This window comes from Fukomys damarensis, unplaced genomic scaffold (genome assembly GCF_012274545.1).
Source record: "Fukomys damarensis isolate Sample0158 unplaced genomic scaffold, DMR_v1.0_HiC HiC_scaffold_18, whole genome shotgun sequence".
NCBI classification, from domain to species: Eukaryota; Metazoa; Chordata; class Mammalia; order Rodentia; family Bathyergidae; genus Fukomys; species Fukomys damarensis.
The window spans coordinates 4,646,751-4,664,508 of NW_022900930.1; positions in this window are offsets into that span (position 1 = coordinate 4,646,751).

Consider the following 17,758-nt stretch of genomic DNA (forward strand, 5'->3'; position numbering starts at 1 on the left):
TGGTGGATATTTTTTTTTTTTTTTTTTTTTCCTGGTGGTGCTCAGCTTTTCAGAGTTCCAAGGTTAAAATTTAATTCAAATAGTTTTCTCTGGCTTCCATTCCATTGCCAAAGCAGAAGACTAGGATAATAGTGGTCTAACTGCTACGTGGACTCGGAATAGGGCTCTGTCCTCCCTAGGCCAGGCTCCTCATATTCACCACACCACTGTGAGTTGTTTCCAGTCACTGTATCTCTTCCTTCCACTTTAGTTTTCGCCCGGTCTCGGATGTCACCTTTCCATCTCACATCCCTGAGCACAGTAATGCAGTAGTCAGGGACCGGACGCAGAGACGAGGGCCACGGTGCTGCAGCGGTACTCTGTACACTCCTTTTTGCATCCACACCTGCAGGGATTTGTCCCTTGAAACCTTACTCCACTCTGAGAAAGGTAATGTGAGTTTAAGATTCACCCATTGTTAATCATTCTATCCTCGAGCTATGCAGTGGCTTCTAATGAGGGCGGGGAAAGAAGGGAGGATGAAGAAGAAAATTAAAGACAAATCCCTTGCTGTGCCCGCACCCTCAGTAAAGGGGAATATCTGACACTGGGTCTAGAAATACAGGTAAGTTGCATCTCCAAAATCTGGGGCTTCAGCGGCTGCTGCTGCTTTGCAAACAGAGAACTTGTTGCTCTGAGTTGCAAAGAGCCCACAAATAACAGAACTGTACTTTGGAAATGGATCTGATGAGCCTTTTAATAGAAGAAAATAATCATTATTTCCCAAGAGTTCACATTCCCATAACATTTTTATTAGCAGCCTCTCTTCTAAATAAAGTTCAGTGGATTGATTTCAGTGGGGTTTTCTCATTTTAAATATTCCCTTAAATTATGGCCACGGATGCAGTCCCATCATCACCACTGTTATTACTGTTATTGCATCAACATCTCCATTGTTATATTTATGCAGCACTTAGAAAGCTTTCAACACACTTCAGGTATATTACCTCATTTGTCCTCATAGCAGCCTGCCAGTGGAGAGTGGGACTGCTTTCCAACTGAGCACGGTGGACAGACCTCTCTGTTCTGTGTCGAGGTAAAGCTCCACTGGGGAGGCCAGTAGTAAGCCTCTGTGCTCTCCCTCGTGAGTTCTTCTACCTCTGCTTAAAGCTCCAGACACCCGGAGGCCAGGCACCTCCGAGGACTCGGCTCAGGGTGGAACGGAGAGCACCGACCATTGGGAGGAGCTGGGCAGGACCCTTGGGGATTTCCTTGATTATGTAGGCCCTGGTGTGCCTGCTTTTCTTGTCTTGAGCCTAGGAAGTCAAAAGCCAAAAGGGAGGCACCATGGAAAAGTGGAAAAACACTGGCCTGTGAGTCAGGAGATCTGCTTCTGCCATTTGTAAACCTTGCTTCTTGGGCCAGTTCCTTCACATTTCTAAGCATTCACTTCTTCCTTTATAAAAGAAGAGGTCTTCTGCCTGCTTTCTGAGCATTTGTAAGGTTTGAGTGTAATAAATGATACAGAAGGGCCTAGCCCAATGGATGGACATAGACGTACAATAGTAAGTGTTTGTTTCATTTTTCTAAAATGTAACTTTTCTCTCCTGGGAAAACCTAGCCTGTCTGTTCAGTATGGTTTTGAGAACTAAGAAGGAAAATAAAGAGCAGCACTTAGATGTGTTTATCATTTTAATCATTGCCTTTTCAGAAATAACATTTTCTTACCTATATTGAGTAAAAGCTAGTGACCAATGCTTAGTATCTTTTGAGGCTTGTGTTAGAAATAACGCTGACTTAGAAAGCAAATGGCCTGGGCTATAGCTCCTTCTCTACCACTAAGCAGATGGAGGCCCTGGAGAAAACAGATCACATGGCATCTCTAGGCCTCATTTTTCTCATCTATAAGACAAAGAGCTTATAACACACTCTTGTCAGTTCCTATGAACTTCACTATTCCATAATTTTACAAAAAGTGGCTTTTAGAGAAAAGTCACATTATGTATGTAAGCATCATTGTATCCACCTCTTGGTCTCACTGTGCCAGGTGACTTGAGGGTAGTGCTTGGGTTATAGCACAGTGATTGGGAGGAACTGAGCCATCTCTGGGAGGCTAAGCCAGCAAACTGAGTCTCTGATGTGACTGCAAAAGACACAAATTCAGTCCTGATTTGTTGGCGAACCCAACCCCTCCTCGCCTTCTGCCTTCCCTGCTGGCTTACTTGTATCCTTGGGGAGGAGAGAAGGGCTCCTGGGCCTGGACTGTTGCCTGGGCACTGGGATGGCAGCAAATGTAGTTGTGCACAAAGAGCTGTAGCTGCTTTGAGGTTTGCTGAGGGACCAGCGGCTGGGCCGCCTCACTGCTCCACTGACCACATGTCCAGGCCAGGGCCATCTTGGAAGTGTGCATTAACCCCTTTTTGATTCCTGCTGGGCCTGCTTTGTAGCAGATGCCTCATACCCAACAGAGCAGTATGGCCTCCCCAGACAAACCTCCTTGGACTTGCCCTCAGCAAGGGGCCCTCTGGTATGGGCTCTTCTGCCTCATTGTAGAAACAGAAGGAGAGTCCTGGAAGGGGGAACGGTAAGGGTCTTTGTTCACATAGGCTTCTCTGCTTCCATATCCGCTAGGGAGAACACAACACCAGGAGGAAGTTTCCGTCTACAATGCTAACTTTCTATTACTGCAACAAAATACCCGAGATAGTCAATTTTTAAAAAAGGAAAGGATTTTTTGGCTCACAACTGTGGAGGTTTCAGTCCATGGTTTCTTGGCCCATTGCTTTGAGGATAGCAGCAAGTACATTATGGTATGGAGCACATGGTGGAGCAAGCTTTGCCTCATGGCCAGCACATGAAAGAGAGGACGAGGAGAGTCTAGAGCTCCAATAGCTCATCCAAGAACACAGCCCTGTGTAAATGGCTCCATCTCTCAAATGCTCTCCCTCTGCCCAACAGCACCATGGACTGTGGACTATGCCAAAGGAACATGGCCCTTTGAGGAACACTCATCCAAACCACAGCAACCCCATGGTTAATTTTGTTCCTTAGTCTTGTAAAAACAAAGCGAAACAAAACATAAAATGCCCTTTGGATTTATTTCAACTGAGGGCCTCTAAGAACAACTCACCTTACTGGGTGCTATGAGGCTGGAATGGTGAATATGACTCTAGCCCTATTCTGCAGGGCTCCAGGTCAGGGAAAGAGGTAGACAAACATACTATCAACCAGGATTATGAGGCAGTTGGTCAGGAGCATTTTGAAAAAGTCCCTAAATATAATGGGAGAACAACTCCAATAAGGAATGATTTTTTTGTCAAATCTTTTATTAGGAGGTAGATAGGTCTTGATTTGCCTAAATGATTAGAATAGTTGCAATAAAACACATCAGAGAGTGTAGAAACACACATTCTCTCTCTCTCTCTCTCTCTTTCACACACACACACACACACACACACACACAAAGACATTTAGGGTAGAAGGAATCATTCAGGGAAAGGCAGCAAGATAACAAAGACTTCTTTATTTACATTGCAGTCTGTCCTTGTTAACGCAAGAAGAGACCAACATCTTTTATAGTTTTTGGCCTTATTTCAGATTGTTTTCTACCTTATTTTTAGCAGACCACACAAATTCTAAAACATCTTCAGTATAGCCAGAAAAATGATAATAATGGAAAAGGTCTCAGCTGAAGTATGAATGGAAACTTTAAATGTAAATATTTTAAAATTAATTTTGATACTCTTCCCCATTTGGAGGTAATATGTTTTGAAATAGAGCTGGAAGGAAGTCTTTCCTTTGACTCTGGAGTTGGCTATGCCCACACCAGACATCACTAATTGAACCTAGCACACCTTCGCTTGAAGAGCTGGGAGTCTTTTCACAGCGCCCCCTGGTATTCCAGGAAGCCGATCACTCAGTTGTATTACACAGCTAAATTCTATTTACTACTTTCTGTTTAAAGTCTTAAAACTTTACTACTGTCTTAAATACTGAGTAGCATTTTTATGAAACCCAGAGACTGAAAGCATGGAGAAATTTTATAACATCTAGAGCTATGAGAATCTCAAAATATAAATGGAATTTTCTGATGGGGCCATAAGACCAGCATAAAGATATTTTCACTCTTTTCTCCCAGTCTCCCTTTGATTTAATGATAAAAATATTAGGTTCAAAGAGACAGAAAATATGTGATAAAAATAATAAAATATACATAGAAACATAACCATTGGTGTATAAGTGTCAGCACTTTTCGACCTGAACATACATCTGAATCTCTGGCTTGTTTATAATGTAGATTCTTGGGCTTCAGTTTAGATTAAATCAGAACGTCTGGTCTTGAAGTCTGGAAATCAGAAATTTTAAACAAACACACTATATAATTCTTCTGCAGTACTCTTGGGACCAGACCGTGAGCCTATGTTTGGGGCCAGAGACTTAAACTATAGGAGTGTTTGTGCCCTTGTCTCTGGCTTTGGAGGGTTGACAAAAAGAATCATGTTCATTTCTCATGGCTGAGCTACATACTTTGCACTCCGTGTAGTTCAGATATCAGTCATGTGGAGATTGGAAATGAAGTCACGATTGCCAAAGGGGTTGGTCGTGTAGATGAACGTGAGCCACTCTTTATGGAGACTCATCTTTAGAATGTGTCTGAATTATAGTGCGTCCATATGATCTTTGGGCTTGGCTTTCAAGAGCAATTGAGAAGGGAGAGAGCTGTTTATGTTGATTAAGAAGACTGCTGCTACCATTTTGTGCTGCTATCATAGGATATCGGAGACTGTGTAATTTATAAAGTACAAAAATGTATTTCTCATAGTTCTAGAGATTGGAAGGCCTCCGACCACAGCACTGGCATCTGGTTTCTGGTGAGGGCCTTACTTCTGTGCCCTTACATGGCACACCTCAGAAGGCAAACGGACTGACACTGCACCCTTGTGTGGCACAGGGCCAGAGGGAAGCTTCTCCTGCAAGACCCTTTTATAGTGGCATCAATCCATTTATAAGGGTGGAGTGCTGATCACCTAAACACCTCCCATCAGGCCCAACACTATTATATTGAATACTGGGTTTTAATATAAGTTTGGAAAGGGCCAAATACTGGCTATGTGATCAATGCCTGCGTTCACACAACTTTCTGAAAGTTATGGTCATAATAATACATGCCATATATTATACATCTGTTGTGTGCCAGGCATTTCACTATGACTAAATACACATTGTCTAATGCAGTCTTTAAAAACAGTCCTATGAAAAAATTATCATTATCTTCAGAAATATTAAGTAACTTGCCTTGAATGATACAAGATATGAATGTGAGTCTGAACCTAAGGCTGTCTGTTTCCAGAATGGTCTTTCTTATTTATTTTGGTTCAGCTTCTTTTCTTAGACTTCGTGTTTGTGAGATAGCTGGAATCCAGACTGAAAACCATCATTTGTGTTGAAGACCTCTCTGGTATCTCCTTTGGTTCGATGGAAATTCATCAGATTGGCCAGTAGCCTGATTATTTGTCTAGTTTTGTATAAGCCTGCTAAACTATATTAGGACTGATCTTAGGCCCCAAACATTTCTGAAAAGTTAAAGGGCTTTTCTTTACCATTGCTTCTAAAACAAACACACGCAAAGCAACTACTGTGGTCTTCATGCATGTGGCTTTCCATGGCTTGGGCTGGATGCTTCTCCTATATAATGCCTTCTGGGAAAGGTAAATGGAGAAGGATCCGTGTGGTGTTCATTAGCCTGGCTGATCACCCAGTGCAGGAGAGAGCACTGATTGGTGGTACCATAGGTTGGATCTTAAGTGTCCTCTGAAGGCCCATGGCTTAAATCCCATGCTGTCATCCTGAGGTGGTGGGACTTTAAGAAGTGGGGCCTAGAGGAGGATATTCACATCATTGGTGGCATGTCCTCAAAGAGAATAGTGAGCCTCTAGCCCCTTGCTCTTCTTCTCTTTCATGTTTTGGCCATAAAGTAAACAGTTTGTTCTGCCATGTGCTCCCTTCCATGATGTGTTGCTTTTCCACAGGTCCAAAGCAACAGTGCCAACTGATTATGGACATGTCCTCTTTATAAGTTGGTTGCTTCAGATATTTGCTACAGTGACAGAAAGCTGACTAACACAAGTGGTCAAGGGGTTTGGTTTCCAGGGAGATCATTACTGCTTTTGTCCTCAGTTTCCATGGAAGCATTGGGTAAGAGGCCATAAAATTATCTTTAATGTCATGACTCTGGGAAACATCAACCATGAAACTGGAAGAGAGACCAAGAGTGCTTTGGTAGGGCACCATCATCAATATCCTCATCAGTTTAGGATGACCAGGAGGTGGACAATGACTCTGGAGTCTGTTGGGAGCATTTCTACATAAATTTTTGGGAAAAATCATTTCATAACTAAAGTGTGACTATAGCTGTTTAAGGCCCAATGTTGCCTTGCCCATGAGCCAGCTATGATATAGAAAAACATAACTCCATTTTGCCTCTGGTCACAGCTGAGGCCTCAATGGTCCTACTATGCTGTGACACCCTGGTGCTTTGAGAATCCAGATGTAATACAAAAGACAAAGGTTTCACCTGGGGAGGGACTAAAGTTCCTTATCAGCTCAGCTCATCCCACCTACTGAGGTGGGAATGCTCTCCTTTCCACCCTCATCAGCATGAGATTTGCATTGGCACAGGATCACAATAAGATCACTCCAATACTCCCTCCAATTATTATGTGTACCCAATAAATAGTGGCTAGCTCAGGGAGTCCTTGTCTTTACCCACCTGAGGCCTTGACTTCCTGGCTCCCCATATACTTTGAAATTATACAAATCTCTATTGTCTGTTTTCTTTAGCCCTCTTCCAGGGAGTCAGAGGAAATTGGCCTCCAGTCTCCCAAGGCACCTGCAGTCTCTGTACATCTGGCTTGCCTCCTTCCTGGTTCTACAGTTATCAGACTCGTTCTCCTCAAGAGTCAGGCACAGTGAGTCCTAGCCCTATATTCTTTGATACTTCTTGCGAGGGTGCATTAAAATCTCAGCTCTTCCAGCAAAGATTCAATGCACGGCCTACTGGTCTTGGAAATGCTGATCACCTCTCTGCTTCCGTGGGCTGCAACTGCCTGGGGTGCTTGGAGGGCAGTGTGACTAAAATCCACAGGGAAATGAGGTTGAAGGGACTTTTTAAGCCTCTCATTGGATCTTTTATTTCATAGATGTTATACAAGGTCCGGAAAGGGAAAATAACTTAACTCAAGGACACCTAGCCAATGAATAAAGAAATTGGCAGCATGTCTTCAAATTTATATTTGTGAACAGAATAATTGAACTTACCCCATAGGATTCTTGCAAGCCATTTGCAATGAGTAACCCAGAAGACTTCAGTATAGATCCTGGCTTAAAGAACTATTTGATACAGGTTGTTCTTTCCCTGGAACTCAGATCTGCTTCTTGCCACGGTTTTGTTCCCATATTAATCCTGTTAGATGGGATGAGCAGACTGTGTTACTCCTTTAATCCCAGAGCACCAACATGTACAGGAGTAAACTGATCTGCTCAGGTTGAATCCCTGCTCTAATGATGAAATCTGATGTGGCCTCTGGTATGCACTCACAGAATGTCTGGGGTTGCTGCCCACTAGAGCCTGACCTTCCTGCCTCTTGATCCAGTGCTCTTTCTGTTATTCTGTCTGATGGACATGGGGGTGGGGACAAGCTCCTCTGCCACGCTGTGGGTACCAGCATGGTGACAGGCGCTTGAGCACACGTGGGGCCACCGTTCCCAGTTCTGTGCATCTTGTCTGTCCACGCCATTTTATTATCCAGCATTTATCGGGGCTACTCTGTACTAGGAGCTTTGCCTACTGTTGAGATGAACGTAAAGATGAATACAATTCCGACCCTGCCCTCAAGGAGGGTTTAATTTGATAACAGAGACAGACTCAGGCATACATAATTCAGACGGAAGACAGATGGAAATCATGACTGCTCTGTACATTTGGGAAAGAAGACGGGGGTCAAGATCCTACCTGTTGGTCTGGTGGTAGGGGGACGAGGCAAGGGCATTCCTTTGGGTCCATGCAGCTGATGCCACAGGACAACTGGGTAGAGGGGCCCCACCACAAGGGCCATGCTGAGTATCAGGAGAGAAAAAGGTTCCAGGCCTAGCAGCCCCCGGACCCTGATTGCAGGGACAGAGCTGGGTCACTGCTTTGCTCTAGGCCTCCTTTCCTTTGCAGTTGTGAAATGGAATAATATCCCCTTTCTTTCCCTGAGCTTGATGGGGACCAGAGTGGGCACTTGGTCTCGCCTCTGCTCTGAGGGAGGGCTGCCCTCTACCATGGAGACATGTGAGAATCTGCACTCCATAGAGAACCTCCAAATGCCGTTTTCCTCTCCATTTTAGTGGCAGTGGGAGCGGGGGGGCTGAGCACAGTGTGTGGGAGAAGCAGGGCAGCAAGGGGACCTTGTAGGTCAGAGCTTGACAAGGGGACTTGGGTCACCCATGGAAAATATGGCCTTGCTCTCTACTGGCAGATTCCCAGCGAGGCTCTCACTGTTCCCCCACCTGTCCCTCCATCCCCCAGCGCTGCTGTCCCTGCGCGCACAGAGCAGGGAGGCGATGATGAATTTCCCCCGAACGGCATTACAGACAGTCATAAATAATGCTTTGCTCTTTGGTGACGGCACTTTTCCATTACAGCTGCCTGTGCCGGGCTGTTGCTACCCCCAGTCTTCTGCTGGGGACTTGCAGTAAAATTTATCAGCGAGCTTTCTGCACCTAATAAATCATCCCCTCCCGGAGCCATCTGGCAGATAAGGCCAGAGAACCCACATGCTCTGCAGAGGCGGAGTCAGAGTGAGCGACGCCCTAGTTGGGCGGCCCGGGGCCCTGTGGAGGGGGGCTTCTCTCCACCAGCCCTGGCCTGTCAGACTCGTCCTGGCCTCTCTCAGCAGACACAGAGGTTGGGGTCCCTAGGGTGGTGGCTGGGCCAGCTTCTGAGACTCTATGGTTTCCCCCTCCTGGAACAGATCCCCAAATCACCTGCTCCTCGTGTCTCCTGCACTCCAGGTGTACAGAAGGTCTCGGCAATCTGACATCAGGGAGGAGCAGGGGGCTCCCAAGCCACCCACAGGTTTGATGGATACAACTTGCTTAGCTGGTCCTCCTTGGGGTATTCTAGAGACTTGGGTGTTGGCCAACAAGGAAATAATCTGGTAGTGATAGGAAACTTTCTGGTGAATGAAAGGCATCTAGGAACGGTTCTGAATTGAGGGCAAAACTTCATATAGACATCCCCACATTTCTGAGCCACAGCTACCATGGCGTGATAGTCTTTCTTCAAATATGCGTTGCCTTTCATTAATATTTGAGTATTAAGAGGGACTCAAATGCGTATGGGGATGCAGGGTAGCGATGCACAGTGCTGGTTACAGTTTTTTCCTCAAGGCCCTTGCAGTATGTAGCGATGGTTACATCCACTCTCAAAGCTGGATGCCGACCTGCGGGGTGCGTGCTGCAGCCTCAAGGAATGGAGAGTAGGTCGTTCCCATCTTGTGGTCCCAGGTCCCAGGGCCCAGCAAAGTGTCTCGTGTGTAGTGAGTACTTAATTCACATGCATCACACCATCCTGGGTGGCCTGAATGTGAGCCGGAATTACGAAGAGCAGGATAAATACAGCCTCATTGTCCCCAGGCTGGCAAGGGGTGGACCCCATTCCTTGGGTTTAACCTCGTGATCTGAGGTTAACTAGGTGACTGAGGCACAGAATCCTGTTCTGCTTCTATAACCTGGCCTCTTGTTTTGGCTCTGCCTCTGGTGGCCTAAGCTTGATCAAGACACATGAAAAGCCTCAGTTTTTCAACTTGTAATAAATACACAGCAATAGGCAAAGGCAGGGGATGGCTTTCTTTCTTTTCTTTTCTTTTTTTTGTTAACTTTTACAAAAGTTTTTTATTGTTACTACTAGACTATTATCTATTTTTTTCCTTCCTTTGGAAAGACATGGAACTGGGGGGTAAAATTAGTCAGAAATCTTCTCTTTTCCTGCCCTATTGGGCCACTTGCTGGCTAAGATCACCCTGTTTAAGTTGAGAATGGGGGGCCCCAACCAGGCAGCCAGAGCCTAGGCTCCCTGGAGTTCTTCCCTGGGGCTCATTCTGCACGAGGACACCTAACATGTCGCCTCTGTTTGCTGTGGACACATCCCAGGGAAACGTTAAATGGAGTGTCCCGAAGATGCTTAGCTTAGCTGTGCATTTAATTTGGTGGTAATTGAAATTTGCCAACGAAGATTTGCATGTAATCTGTGATTTCATTTTTCAATTAAAATCTCTTTCTTCTTGTGGATGGAAAGTATTTGGCTATTTTCCTTCTCACAGTGCTTTGCAGACACTAATCCCCCATTTCTCTGGGGGCTGGAGCAAGGGGCTGGGTGTGGAGCAAGGAAATGAAGGCTGAGGCTCAGGGGGACGTCACACCGGGTGACCGAGCAGGAGAGTGCTGCAGGCAAGGCGGGTATCCAAGAAGGTGGGATGGAAGGCTCCCTGGTTCACAGCGGACCTAGGAGAGACCCCTAGCAGGGCAGCGGGCAGCCAAAGGTTAGGGGCTGAAGTCTTAGAGTGGGAAGAGCCAGTCAGCTGTCCATGGCAGCACAGGTAAGCAGCAGGAAGCCAGAAACAAGGCAGTCAGGCCAGGTGCTGAGAAACAGGAGTGTGGCTGGTGGATGCAAGAAGATTGTTTTATCATCTACCTCTAGCCACTGAGTGAGCCTGGCCTCCAGTACAAACCATCAGGTACCAGAGGAACATTGACAGGAGGCTCTGTTCCAAGGATGGCTGGGTGGGGGGGGGGGAGGGAAACAGGAATCCAACAGGCTGCAGGAGCCTGGAGCTCGTAGGGTGTAGATCCAGACAAACCATGCTGACTCCCGCAGATCGCTTTCCCTTTCCAGGCTCTGCAGCCTTGGGGTAGGACTTAACTTCCCAAGCCCCAGTTTCTGCACTCATCCCACAGTGCCAAAATACTCCAGACCTGAGCAGGGGCTGGGAGAAACCGGCTGCTTGAGTGTTTGTGTTCCTCCGTTTTACATATGTCGAGACCCAATTCTGAGGCAATGGGATTAGGAGGTGGGGCACTTAGGGTGCTGAGTGGGATTAGCGTCCTTATAGAAGGGGCTTGGGGGAGTCTGCCTGTCCCTCTGCCCTGTGATGACTCAGAGTGAAGGTGCCATCTAGGAAGCAGACAGGCAAACCCTCCAGACCCTCAATCTGCCATTGCCTTGGTCTTGGGTTTCCTGGCCTCCAGAGCCAGTAAACCAGTGTGAGCAAAACACTGTTATTTGTAAGTTTCTAAGTCGAAGGTATCTTGTTATAGCAGCCTGAACAGACTAAAAGTATCAGCACTTTGGTTAGTGATAGTCCTGAGGGCAGGGACTAAGTCTTCACCCCGTCCTATGCCTAGTGCACTGCCTGGCCCATGGTAAGAATTCAGTAAACTGTCAGGATAGAAAATTGGTCAAACAAAATCACGTGAGTGGAAGAGCAGTGTGCAAGTTATAATATCCCATGTTTTGCTCCTTGTATAGTTTTGTAGTTGTGAAAATGGGATGAAGCATTCAACCCAAGGAGGGGTTGAGCCCTGGGGGGCTAAATACCAGGCGAAGACTCCAGCTTAGTGTTTTTGACTTAGGGCTTCTCTGGGAGCCTGGATCTCTGTGGGTTTTTGCTCTTGAGACTTAGGTTCCCTGCGTGCTGTATCTGGAAGGTGGGCCTAGACGCCCCCTCAGTGGCTGGTGGAAGATCAGGCCACTGATTTCCCCGTGGTGACGTAGGCACTGAGAGGTCTTGCCAGAGAGCAGGTCAGAGGCAGCTTGGCTCTTGTAGCCAGGCTGGAGGTGAATTTAGAGCCTTTTTAGAATTCATTGTTGATTTCAGCCACAGGGAAGGGAACATGGCTCTGGGCAGAGCAGGGGTCCCTTTCTCCACCACTGCGAACCCTTTTTTGTCTGGTTTCTTTCAAGTAGAGATAATCCCTTCTACCTGGCCAGACAGCGGAACTGTTTTCATTTTTTTAAAAAATTCAGTAATAAATCTGCCAACCCTGCAGGGCTTGAGCCAAGGGCTTTGCTTGCCGTATCTACACAGAGGTCTCATAAAAATGGTGTAAAATGAAAGAGAAAAATGCGTATTTCCCGCTTTGTCTGCTCTGGGTTATGGTGATTCTCCACTCATCCCCATTACAAATAGCCGACCTCCCCATGGTGTCTGAGTACCCTCTGCCTGGCCTGCAAGGCACTGTCTCTGTGGCTCCCTCCCCTTCTGTCCCCCCTGCTCCCCCAGCCCACATTTTGCCTGAGAGGACGCAGCATCTGTCGGTAAGTCTGCTACCCACAGTTTAGTGCTTTCCAGAGGCATCAAAGACCACTACACACACACACACACACACACACACACACACACACACACACACACGCATTAAGATGCTCTCACATTGGCTGAAGAGATGCCTCCGCCACGCCCACAGGCCACTAGGGCTACTCATTCTTCTTCTATGCAAATTTATGGGCTGTCCTTCCTCTGAAGGTGGCCTTGTATTCCTTACAGCTTTGGTCAAATTATCAATGTTATTAGCTTGGTTAATATTAAAAGGAACCAAATAGCCTTCCCAAGTTTATCTACTTGTGTCCCCTTATATGAACCTGCACATCAGTCCAAATGGTCTCTTACCAAATATGCCGTGTTTGTTTTTGTTATCTGACCTTGCCCCCATGGTTCTCCTGCCCTGTGTTTGCTTCTTTCTCTATTCTGCTCAGCTCAGTCCTGTCTCCTTTCAAGGCTCACCTCTTCCTTGAAGCCCTCTTGGATTACCCCAGCCCGCAGTGCTCTCTTGTTACTTAGGACTTAGCATTTAGAGTTCATATCTCTCTTTGCCTTGGCCATCAACCCAATAATACTTTTTTGACTTTAAAGCTACTTTTATTTTTATTTAAGCATCATTTTCTTATTTACTATTTCTTATTCCTCTATTAGTTAATAACATCTTGTATATCTCTGTCATTTGCACTACAGTGTCAAATACACAGCTTTACTATTTAACAAACAGAAGTTGCTTAGTGAATGTAGAAAAAAAAGGGAATGAAAAATTTTTACTTGGGGCCTGAGTGTGGCCTCATTAAAGCAGCAAGCAAGATAATTCCTACCTCCGAGGCCCAGGGCAGCAGTGACTTGGGGGTGCTGCCTGTGTTTTCGCTTATTTGGATGAAGCTGGATGAGGATAGTTGCTGAGTATCAGCACAGCCCCAGCATCCAGGATACAGCCTGGTCCCCTTGTCTGTGCCGCACAGATTGTGCAGGTTTTCATGTGGCACCGTGCCCCTCTTCTATACCTTCCCGTGTCTTTCTCCACCCTGGTGTCCCCCTCCCGCCATGTAGCCTGTACTTCATTGAGAGGAGGGAATTTGGAATCCAATTTTCTTTCAGATTGTGGAGCACCTGCCATCTTGTCCTGCCTGTTTTGTGCTTCCCACCTCAAGGCCACTTTACAGATATGTTTGATTTGTGGTTGTGGTTTTTAGCTGTCACTGATTTCTTTGTTGTTGTTGCCGCCGCTGCTACCCTTTTCCTTGCAGCTCGATTTTTAGCTGAGTGTTTGGGTAGTAAATATGGTTTACACCAACTCTGCTGGAAATAATGGCATTTATGTGCTGAAGTTATTTCCAAAACCTGTGATATGTGTATACAAATAGATCCACGGCAGGGCCCCTAGACTGGGGAGAACACAGCCTCCATAAAGCCTTCGAGATGGAGTATAAACAGGTGTCTGCAAACAGGGCTAGGCCAGGCGGTTCAGGGGAAAGCTACCCCCCTCCTCCTGCCCCCGATGTTGGCTCTAAGCTTGAGCTCTACCATAAATACCTCGCTTAGTGTTGGGGATGTAGGAGATATCTTTGTGATCGTTCGTACCTGCTAAGTGCTCTCTGGTATTCTTTCGGGCATCTCACACTAAACTTCTTACTTTTCTATTTGCTCACCTTCAATAGTGTTAAACCTTAATTGCCCTAGATCCAGGAATGGAAAGAAAGGTGCCAAGAAGCTATGGGATTGGTCTATAAAACTGGTGGGCCTCGTTACTTCCAAATGGCTGCAGTTGGGGGGATCTTTGGCACATTGGGCAAATCCAGCCATCAGGAAAAATGCCCCTTAAATTCTACTTTGACAACCCACGGGTGCTAGCCAAGGGTAGCGAGCAGAGGCATAGACCTCCCAGATGGAAAGCCAGGTTGCATTTAAAGATGTGCCCTGGGGCTCTGAAGCCGGGGAGTTGGGGTTTCTTCAGGCCTCCATCCTTGACCCTTCCCTGTTTCCCTAAGGGGTCTGACAGCGCTGTGAGAGTGGGGTCTGCAGCTCCGCCTGAGGTGAGGCCCTCCTTCACCAGGAGGTCAAGTTGGTTTCAGACATCTCAGCTCTCTGTGCTGAAGGCACTTGACAAAGGCACAGGAGGGGTGTTTCGATTGTTCTCCAACTTGTAAATGCCAAGCAGAAATCTTGTTGCAGTTCCTAAATGCCACGTTTCGGCGTGTTTATTGTTTTCCCCCCCGAATGGGGAAAGATGGTGAATGAACTAATAATTCAGGAGCTGAGAACATGTTTATTTGATTTTTAGAGTTTTAGCAAATACAGAGTGTACAAAAGCCGGAGCCAACAGCATGCATAATTCCTCCAGGAACGGGGCTGATAGAAACACAAAGCTTGCATGCTTCAAAACTGTAACCAATATTTACACATCTGAGTGACTAATTCTCCACTCCAAGCCGGAGAACAATAGGCATAATAGTCAGGTACATTAATGCAGGGCATGCTCATCTGGTGAGGTGGATATCTGACACGTAAACAAAGTTGGGGGGTGGTGGAGGGGAGGCTCGGAGGCTTTTTATCTACCTGTGTAACTGTACACCAAACAGCAGGTTACAAACCACTCAGAAAATGCTGACCCAATGCTGTTCTCGTAGCTCATACGCAGGATTGGCACATGATTTGCAGCGCTGCGGGAGTTCTGTAGCTGACCTCATTAGCGGCGCGTTTCCTGGCTTGTTAGCATCATATTTGTATAATTTACAGCACCTTCGTTTTTATGGAATGTGTTTCTTGTAGAGTGTAATGGCAGCAATATATTTAACCTATCGTATTTAGGAATGCTTTTGCTGGAGGCAGCCTGTAGATATAAAGGGGACATTTTCTTCTTTCCTGCATGGGCCTCTTTCCCGTTTTGGCTTGCTTGGCTGCTGTGTGCCTGAGAATATTTGCATATGTATGTGCATGTTTATGGGTGTATGCACATATGTGTCACAGTGCCTGAAAGACACAAATGGTCTCCGGAGGCATGACTCTCGCTTCCTGGGGCAGAGTTCACTTTGTTGGCCTTCTCCGAGGTGGGTTTTTGGATAGGGCAACCTTGTAAGCATAGATGCCTTGCTTCGAGAGGATGAATTTGCAAAATGGTAAAGGGAGCCAGGCAGGTTATGAATTTGGAAGAGTTTGGTTTTTGGTAAGGATGTTGGTACGAAGGTGTTGATAATTAGATTGGTATACTAAGATGAGTTTTCAAGTTTCCACAACCTCCTGGGAATTTTTGTATACAACAATAGGATTAAAAATGAGAATTATATGGCATTCAGGGACAGCTCTTGTCCCAGATGCATTCTTATTGTAGAAATAAATAGAATCGATGGGATGTGTACATTCTTTTTCTCTCTGAGCTGCATAGCAATGGTAGACATGGATGGGCCACACATTTCAAAGGGGACACTGTTGTAACTTGGAGGTCTCCAGGGGAATGGAAACCTTGGCTCTGGAGTCCAGAGGTCTGGTTCCGGTCTCTGCTGAAACCTGTGACCACACGGACTTGAGCAAATCAGTCACCGTCTTCTGTCATGGTCTCCGTGACTGGAATGGTCAGTGTCCCTCCAGGGTCTGGGGTTTCTGTGCTCTGGATCCCCTGTCCCTCCCTTTCCCAAAGGCAGATGAAGACTGAAGGCTGGGTTTTCACTGACCACATCATCGGAGCTGTGTTCTTACAGGTTACACGAAGTGACCCAGAGCAGAGAAACACAGGTCTCCAGAAGCTGTCATCGAGTCTTTGTTCCATTTTCTGACAGGGGGCAAAGAGGGTGAACAGACTCATAATTCAGAAAACAAGGACGCGGCAGGGTGATTTTCAGAGTTTAAGTAGAAACTGTTGCCAGAGCATGGATAGCTGCATATTTCCTTCTCAGAATTACTTCTGACCGCAGTGAGAAACTCACCTCAAGGGCAAGATAAATAGGGAGACCCTGGACTTTGTCAACCTGCTGTAGTGCTAAGAAATGAAGTAAATCTATTAAAATGACCCAAGGCACAGGGACAAGTGTTCTCTGACTGGCTTTGCAGGGTGTGGTTCTTTGTACCTTCTCTCTTTCTACAGCTTTGGAAATTTCAAGAATTTTTCAGCTGCTTGTGATTATTTTTGGGTAGTGACATCCCATTTCATTGCTTTAAAAGATCCAAGCATTTGACTTTATTTAATCAATATAGTTGTCCCTCAGTATCCAGTGGTTCCAGTGCCCCACTTCGCTACCTGATGCTTACACCACAGTCCGCAGATGCTCAAGTCCTTTATATAAAATGGTACAGTATTTGCATATAATCCGAGTGCCTCCTCCCATATCCTTTAAATTTTCTTTAGGTGCTTTATAATATTGAAGCCAATGTAAACGCTCTGTAAATTATTGTTATAATATATTGTTTAATGACAGGAAAAATAAGGCCCTACAGGTTCAGTACAGATGATTTTTCCTCCTGAATAATTTTATTACATGGTTAAATTTGTGGATTTGGAACTCAAGAATAGAGAGAGTCGACACACATCCTTAAAACTCCAAAGGGATTAGATCTGTGATAGCTATTCAAAATGCTAACTTTGTTTATGTCCCAAACTTGAATGTCAGTTCACATTCAAAATTTAAATGTAACAGGATTGCTGTCTGTTTGAAGGCATCTAGTGGTGAAATCTTTGGTTAAACTTAATTGAATCTTGGGATATTTATTGAACACCTATTAAGCACCAGCACTTCAAATAAAACATGTATTAAATTCCTGACCTCAAGGGGTCCTTTTCTAAATTTTGAGTGGTGATTTGCATGTATTTTATATAGACATATTAGCATATATAAAAATATGGGCAGTTTCAACATCTAGCATTCACTCGCTCGCTGCTTTCAAAATGCTGCAAAAGATAGAGTGTTATTATCCATGTTTACTCCAAAGCCCTGAGAGTCCCATTTGATTGACTCGGTAGCTGCCTTGCCTAAAGTCATGGCCAGGAAGTACTGTGAACCTGGACTCACAGAGGAGTGGTTGGATAAATTCTTCCCTCTCTGCTAGCATAGAAGCCAATTTTTCCAAGTGCCCAGTTCTTCCATTTGCCCTAAATCATGCCATTCTTTGTCCCTTGACTGTGATCTAGACCTCTGATTATATTTATACTCTCTTTTATATTTAACACACACGTCCAAATCTCTCCATCTTAGAAGACGCTGCCTGTGCCGTGAGATCTGGGTCCATTACCTCTCACCATCTCTTTCCAACAGCTCTTTCTAGCAGCCCTGGCGCACCCATCACTTCAGCTGCATTTAGGCATGGCTTTGACTCCTATCTGTGCACTGAAATTGTTCCCCAACGTCACCAGTGAGCTGCAAGACACTGATTCCAATGGATGCTAATCTCATGTGCTTTTGCACACCATGTGCCATCATGCCTGA